The following is an 8,764-nucleotide window of genomic DNA, read 5'->3' on the forward strand; positions in this document are numbered from 1 at the left end:
CAGCACAGCTGGCTGAGAGTCTTGGCCATAGCTGCCTCTTGGTGGAGGGGGACAGCCTCTCCCTGAGAGCGGGCTGAGAGGTCTTGCCACGACTTCCGGGGCCATGCTGTAGGCAGACCGGGCTCCCCTCTCCCACCCCTAAGGTAGACAGAAGGTGTCTGAACTGGCTCCTGCAAGGCTGGGGTGAGAAAAATGCCCCTCCTCATTACTCCCAAAGAAAGGGCCTACAGATTTCTGCCCCTCTAGCACCCGCCCTAAAATCAGTGAATCTCCTTCATGTATAATCCAGGTGTGTTTCAAACTGCTGCTGCTTGGACCACGTGATACAGTGTCTGTCCTCTAAGAAAGGAGGCTCTATTTCCTGTAGCTCCTGCAGGCTCTCCCAGTGCTACGCTCTAATGATTTTCAAAGCCAGACACTACAGGCACTCGGTGTTTCAGTGAATGTTTCTACGGCTGTGGGCACCCGACGTGGGGCTTGATCCCCTCACTCCTGAGGGAGCAACTCCACACCCGTAACGTGGGTCACCCCAGGGGAGTTTCGTGCACAATATTCTTGTCAACGTGACTCTCTCCTCCCGTTTTCAGTTGTGGAGATGTCTTCTGCCAGTCGCAACCTAGTTTCAGGGTGAGCTGCCTTATATGCAGTTGTTTTGCTTCAGAGTATCCCCAGGAGGAAGTGAGCTCAAGATCCTCCGTTTCTACTATTTTGCAGACTGGACACATTTTTGAGAAGGCCGAAACACTTGTGGGCAAGTCGACTGAAGCCACAGTACATCCCTCAGAGAACACGTAGGAATAATTGACTTGGGCGCATTCACTCTTCCTTTACTGATACACCTCAAATCCTGTCATAATCAAGGTGTGTGCGTGCTGCCTCAGAATATCTTTCGGCGATGTCTCATAGTCTTTCCCTCCCCAGGAAGAGAGGGGAAGGCGGTGAAGGAGGAAGATTCTGAACCCCTTCCTCCAGCAGACACAGGGCTGCGGCTGCATCTCGTGCAGCTCCCTCTCAGAACAACCTGAAGACTGGCAGAACAGCTTTTCCACAAGGACCAAGTGCAAGCTACACGGAGAAAGGTAGGATGGGCAGGGATGCGGTCAGGAACGGGACCTACAGTGACCCACCAGCAGGAGAGAGATCACAGGTACTCCGCTAGGAATGAGGGGTTTCAGACTTTCATTGAACACCCTCAGTCGTCGGGATCTGCAACGGATAGATGAGCCCATGCCATCTGTGACATCAGGCTTTGAAAAGCAGCAGAGCTTACCGTCAGTAAGCGCAGACTACAGGAAAGATTAGACTCTTAGAAGAGTCCGCGCACAATATTACTCTGAGACCACAGAGGCAGCAGTTTGAAAAGTGCCGGAGCTACCTGTAGGACATTTATAAACTAATTGTAAGATCTGTGCTCGAGGGACAGGGATCGGTAGGAACTTTCTCCGGGAGCAGAAATGCCGGCAGCGACCCCTTTTCCTGAAACAGGTGCGTGCCATTCTGCATCTGCCTTGCTTGCACCGTTCACCCTGCTCCAGTCTGCCCTGCGGACTTACCGCGGTCGCTGCTCCTGCAAATTGCCACACGTGATGGTCAACCCGGTCCAGACCCAGCACCCCTCCAACGCAAGTCTTTCCCCAGTGAGGGAAGGAGACAGACCTGCAAGTTGTAGCTGACCTAAGACATAGAAACAAACAGAGAGTCAGACAAACATAGAGTAGAAGGAATCAACAGTAGCTTAGAAAATCCAGAACAGGTCGGAAGAAACCTCGAGAATAACAATTCACAATATAGGAGTTTCAGAAACAGAAACCTTAACAAAAACAATCACTGGAAACTTCCCTATGTTGGGGAATAAAACAAACACCGAGTTTCAGGATCCACAGAAAGCCCCAAAGTGAACCCAAAGAAGCTCCACAGCAGGACACATACTAATGACGACAAAAATTAAATAGAATTAAAAAAAAATTGGCTTATAGCCTTATGTGGATTTCCTTGTAGGTAAGTAACTGTTCTATTTATTTAGTTGACAGAGATTACAAGTAGGCAGAGAGGCAGGCAGAGAGAGAGGAGGGAGCAGGCTTCCTACCGAGCAGAGAGCCCGATGTGGGGCTCGATCCCAGGACCCTGAGGGCAGAGGCTTAACCCACTGAGCCACCCAGGCACCCCTATAAGCTGATTCTTGAGCCGAAACTTTAGTATACACAAAGTTTTGTAGGAAAAAAAGCCTGCAACCAAGTATACTCTAAACCAGCAAGGTTATCATTCCAAATTGAAGGAGAGATAAAGAGGTTCCCAGGGGAACAAAAGGTAAGAATCTAACACCACTTAAACAGCCCTATAAGAAACTTCTTTGAAGGGAAAAGAAAAAGCTATAGGAAGGGAAAAATTTCACTGCTACAAGCAAACATATAGGAAAGGCAGATCAAAAATGTACAAAACTAGTAAAATATAAAAATACTAATATCAATTTTATATATAATTAGTTGTCCTATACATAAAACATGGAAGAGGGAGTAAAAATGTAGTTCTTTTAGAATGTGTTTAAATGTAAACAACAGTCACCTGTATATGGACTGCAAACGCTGTAACCTCAAATCAAAAACGTATAAAAAAGGAATCCATGCATGACAAGAAAGGAAGAGAATGACTAAACAACTTGAATAAAATTAACAATATGGCAATAAACACATACTTATCAATAATTAAATGTAAATAAACTAAACACTTCAATCAGAAGACCTAAGGAGACTGAATTAAAAAGAAAAAAAGACCCACCTCTATGCAGTCTGTAAGAGATCCACCTCAGACCTCAAGATACAAACTGAAAGTAAAGGAAGCGATGGAAAGAAGAGCCAGGGTGGCTATACTTGTATCAGATGTAACAGACTTTAAAAGAAGGACAGTAGGATTACACAATAATAAAGGGATGGCTCAATCAAGAGGATATATAACAATTATAAATACCTACGCACTTAACAGACACAAAGGGAGAAGCTGTCATACACTACTAGTAGGGAACTTCAACAGCCAGCCCCATCAAGTAGTGACTTTGAATGATGCATTAGACCAGGTGACCTTAAGGTGATATACACAGATGAGTCCATCCACAAAAGCAACGCACACATTCTTTTCAAGCGCACATAAAACACTCTCCAGGGTAGATCACACGTAGGAACACAAGTAGATTGAAATTATATCAAGCATTTTTTCCAAACACGACGGTATGAAACTAGAAAGCGCACCAACACGTGGAGGCTAACTACACAACCAGTGGGCTGATGGAGAAAACAAAAAGCAAATTAGCAAACACCAGGACACAAATAGAACCAGAAGCACTATGGTCAGACATCTTTGGGACACAACAAAAGCAGTTCCTAGAGGGACGTTTATGGCAATAGAGGCCTATGTCAAAAACAAGAAAAATACCTAACCTAACACTTAAAAACAAAACTCAAGATTAATAAAAGGAAATAACCACAGAAAAGATAAATAGCTGGTTATTTGAAAAACCTGATAAATCTTTGGTCAGACATCACGAAAAAGCATAAATGAAAGACAAAAATAACAGCACAAAAATAAGGGACTACTATGAAAAAAGTTATATGCCATAAAGTTGGGCAACCTATAAGACTTCTTTCCAGAAATCCTGGAAATACACAGTCTTCCAAGATGGAATACTGATTACTTGGGATGAAATTGAGCTGGTAAATCAAAAATTCTCCCAACAAGCAAAAATCCAGACCCAGATGTAGTCACAGAAGAATTCTACCAAACATTTAAAAAACAGTTAACCTGGTCTTCTCAAACTACTCAAAGTAGAAATGGAAGGAAAACTACTAATTTCATTTTATGAAGCCAGCATTACCTTGATATCAAAATCAGACAAAGACACAACAAAAAATATAGGCTAATATCCCTAATGAACATAGTAGCAAAAATCCTCAACAAAATATTTGTAAACCATACTCACAAACATTAAGAGCTTCATTCACTGTATTTGAGATTTATTCCAAGAATTATTCAATACAGCAAATCATCAATGTGATATACCACATTAACAAAAATGAAAGATAAAAACCATATGATCAGGGAGCCTAGTTGGCTCAGTCAGTTAAGCGTCTATCTCTTGACTTCAGCTCAGGTCCTGATCTCAGCATTGTGAGATCATGTGAGTCTCCACATTGGGTTCCATGCTGGGCACGGAGCCTGCTTCAGATTCTGCCCCTCCCTCATCACTTGCACTCTTAAATCCATGTGATCATACAATAGATGAGATAAAGCGCTTGGCAAAACCCAACATTCATTTGTGATTAAAAACTCAACAAAGTAGGTTTAGAGGGAATATACTTCAACATAATAAAGGAAATACATGACAAATCTCCCGCTAATATCCCACTCACTGTTGAAAAACTAAAGCCTTTCCTCTAAAACCAGGAACATGACAAGGATGTCCAGTCTCATCTCTTTTATTTCAACCTAATACTGGAAATAATAGCTGTAGCAATTAGAGAAGAACAAGAAATAACAGTTATAAATTGGTAAAGAAGAAGCAGAGCTGCCACTATTTTTTTTAATATTTTATTTATTTATTTGATAGACAGAGACCACAAGTAGGCAGAGAGGCAGGCAGAGAGAGAGGAGGAAGCAGGCTCCCTGCTGAGCAGAGAGCCCGATGCGGGGCTCGATCCCAGCACCCTGAGATCATGACCTGAGCTGAAGGCAGAGGCTTTAACTCACTGAGCCACCCAGGCGCCCCGAGCTGCCACTATTTATAGAAACCCTAAAGATTGCAACAAGCTACTAAAACTAGTAAGTGAATTCATCAAAATCGAGGATACAGAATATATAGAAGTCTGTATATCTATTACGCTAATAACAAACTAGCAGAAAAATTAAGAATATAATCCCACTTATAATTTGCATTAAAAAGAATACTTAGGAATAATAATAATGAATACTTGGGAATTTAGCCAAGTGGAACACCTATACTTGAAAACTCTAAGAAAGACACTGAGGAAGTAATTAAAGATGACACTGAAAGTATAAGCCATGTTAATGGCTTGGAAGAAGATTGTTGAACAGCGCATTCTACCAAAAGTAATCTACAGGTTCCATGCAATCTACCAACAGATTTTTCCTCAGAACTAGAACATACAATCCTAAAATTTACATGGAACTACAAAAGTCCCCAAATTGCAAAAGCAATTTTGAGAAAGAACAAAGCTAGAGGGAGCAGAATTCCAGATTTCAAGATATACTACAAAGCTGCAGTAATCAAAACAGTATGGAGTCAGGGGCCTGGGTGGCTCAGTGGGTTAAAGCCTCTGCCTTCGGCTCAGGTCATGATCCCAGGGTCCTGGGATCGAGCCCCACATTGGGCTCTCTGCTCTGTGGGGAGCCTGCTTCCCTTCCTCTCTCTCTGCCTGCCTCTCTGCCTACTTGTGATCTCTGGCTGTCAAATAAATGAATAAGATCTTTTAAAAAGATAAAAAATAATAATAATAAAAAAACAGTATGGTACTGGCACAAATGTAAACACATACATCAAGGGAACAGGATAGAGACCCCAGAAATGTGTATACTTTCATGGTTCATCAATCTATGAGAAAAGAGGCAAGAGGATACAATGGGGAAAATATAGTCTCTTCAAGAAATGGTTTTGGGAAAACTGGACCACTTTCTTACACCATACACAAAAATAAACCCCAAAAGAATTAAAGACCTAACTGTAAGATCTAAGCCATAAGACACTTAAAACAAAATAGGCAAAAACATCTAAAACAAAACAAGCAACATTTGGGCGCCTGGGTGGCTCAGTGGGTTAAGCCTCTGCCTTCGGCTCGGGTCATGATCTCAGGGTCCTGGGATCAAGTCCCGCATCGGGCTCTCTGCTCAGCCAGGAGCCTGCTTCCTCCTCTCTCTCTGCCTGCCTCTCTGCCTACTTGTGGTCTCTGTCTATCAAATAAATAAATAAAATCTTAAAAAACAAGCAACATTTTATGGCTATGTCTCCTCAGGTAAAGGAAACACAGGAAAAATAAACTACTGGGTCTATGTCAAGCTCGAAGGTTTTGCCCAGTAATGGAAACTAGCAACAAAATAAAAAGCAACCAATTAAATTGGAGAAGATATTAGCAAATGATATATCCTACAAAGTGCAAATGCTCAAAAATAAATAAAGAACTCACACAATACCAAACATGATAATCTAACTAGAAATGGGCAGAGAGGGGCGCCCAGGTGGCTCAGTCCATTAAGTGTCTACCTTCAGCTCAGGTCATGACCCTGGAGTCCTGGGCATCAGGCTCCCTGCTCAAGCACATGCACACACGCGTGCTCTAATAAAATCTTTTAAAAAATTTAAATTTAAATTTTAAAAAAATGGGCAAAGAACCTAAATAGACATTTTTCAAAGAAGACATATGGATGGCCAACGGCCACAGGGAAAGATGCTCAGCATCACTCATCATCAGGGAAACGCAAACCGAAACCACAACGAGCTATCACCTCACACCTATCAGAATGGCTGGTGTCAAAGAGACAAGAAATAGCAGCGTTGACCAAGGTGTGGAGGAAGAGGTACTCTAGCGCACTGTTGGTGGGAATGTAAATGGGGAGCATCCACGATGCAAAACCAGGAGGCAGATTCCTTAAAAGTTATAAATAGAATTTATAGTTATAAATACAAATACCATTCAGTAATTCCACCTCTGGGCATTTACCTGTAGAAAATGAAAACCCTAATTCAAAAAGATATATGCACCCCTGTGTTTACTGAAGCATTCCTTACATGCAGCCTAAGTGTCCACTGATCGATAAATGGATAAAGAACACACGATGCTCATACAAAAGAGACTATGACTCAGTCAAGAAAAAGAATGAAATCCTGGGGCGCCTGGGTGGCTCAGCGGGTTAAAGCCTCTGCATTCGGCTCAGGTCATGATCCCAGGGTCCTGGGATCGAGCCCCGCATCGGGCTCTCTGCTTGGCTGGGAGCCTGCTTCCTCCTCACTCTCTCTCTCTGCCTGCCTCTCTGCCTACTTGTAATCTCTATCTGTCAAAAAAATAAATCTTTAAAAAAAAAAAAAAGAAAAAAAAAAAGAAAAAGAATGAAATCTTGCCATTTGCCTCAACATGCGTGGAACTAGATGGTATTATGCACGCTAAATGAAATAAGCCAAACAGGGAAAGATATCTACCATATAATTGCACTGACATGTTGAATCCAAGAAATAAACAAATGAGCAAACTCTTTGTTGCCTTGAGGACAGGACAAAGTAGGGATAAATGAACCTGATAAATGGGATTAAGAAGTACAGTCTTCCAACTATAAATAAGTCATGGGGATGAAAAGTACCACATAGGGAAGGTGGTCAGTAATACTGTAATAACTTCATATGTTGACACATGATTACACTGATAGTGGTGAACGTTTTGTAATGTAAAGAATGGCAAATCGCTATGTTCCATACCTGACAGTAAATAATACTGTGTATCAACTATAAAAATAATTTTTAATTTAAAAAATGTTTACATGTCACTCAAAATAGAGTTTAAATAATACGGTGAGAGGTAAATAAACATTCAAATTCATAATAGGTAAAATGACTTGGCTCGTTTCATTATGTCACATACCTTGTATTTTCAGTTTTGTTCTGGTCTAAACCTATCTATCTCCTTCCGTCACTGGAATACCTCCATGAAGTCCTCACACCCTGAAATACCACTGAGCCCATTAAAGCCACCGAGGGAGACTGAGCAAAGAATAAAGGGAATCACAGAGAAACTAAACCAGCTCATCCCACCCAGACCTTCCTTTCACCCACATGAACACCACCACCAGAACCGCACACGGCCCAGCCACTATTCTCCAGCCTTGAGACTCCTGCTGGAGGGGAGATCAGCTAGACATCCTGCTGGGGGTGGAGGGGGGAAGTAGGTGGTATTTCCCGAGGGCCAGGACGTCATCCCCCTCTCTCAAAGCAGCACTGTAGGAAAGGTGACAGACTTCCACAATGGCAACCACCTTGTCACTGTCACTCTGTTCTGGGAAGGCCAGGTCTCTGCCCTCATGATCATCCACCCCTGTGAAGGCGTATCTGCTCTCTGGAGGCAAGGAGCCAAGGCCATGACAGGGTGATTTTCAAAGGTAAATTTGCTAATGGCACCACTCATGCCTTCGCTGAATATGGCCTAAGCCCAAACTCAAGGGTGTGAAGCCTCAATACACCCAGTAAGGCCCTGCCTCACATGACCACTCACAATTAAGAAACTCTTACCTTCCTGTCAAGGAATAAAGCCTTTTTCACACATAAATACAGTTTTAAACACCCTGCGAAGTTCCCATGGGCAGAGCTATATTGCCCATCTCAATTAATACTGAACATGACATTTTCTGATGCCGCTTCTACTCAAGGTCTGATCAGACATGTGGTGTTCGTGAGACCCCTTTTTATGACTCCCCCTGCCAAGTTTGGCATTGTCCCCAAAAAGTTTGCTAACAGAGGGCTGCCCAAAGTGGAACTCTGTATTATATGTACCTTTACGTTCCCATGAGGACAGTATTGAGAGTCAGTCATGTCTTTCACTGTAGACCTAGGTTTACAAAATATGGTCCGTGTAAAAGTATTCTGATATGTGTTTAAAGTGTTACTCCAAAAAAGCACTCTTTGATAAAATAAAAAACATCCATGTGCCTTCATCCCACATATCCAATATGCAGAATCCCCCTCTTAAATCTTTTGCATTCATCCATTTCTCTCCTT

General features: G+C 42.4%; 1 pseudogene; it reads left to right on the top strand.

The window, feature by feature from the left end:
• The first annotated feature begins 1,454 nt into the window (after positions 1-1,454).
• On the top strand, positions 1,455-8,314 carry LOC123948848 (annotated as a pseudogene).
• Positions 8,315-8,764: the final 450 nt, after the last annotated feature.

This window comes from Meles meles, chromosome 8 (assembly GCF_922984935.1).
Source record: "Meles meles chromosome 8, mMelMel3.1 paternal haplotype, whole genome shotgun sequence".
NCBI lineage: Eukaryota > Metazoa > Chordata > Mammalia > Carnivora > Mustelidae > Meles > Meles meles.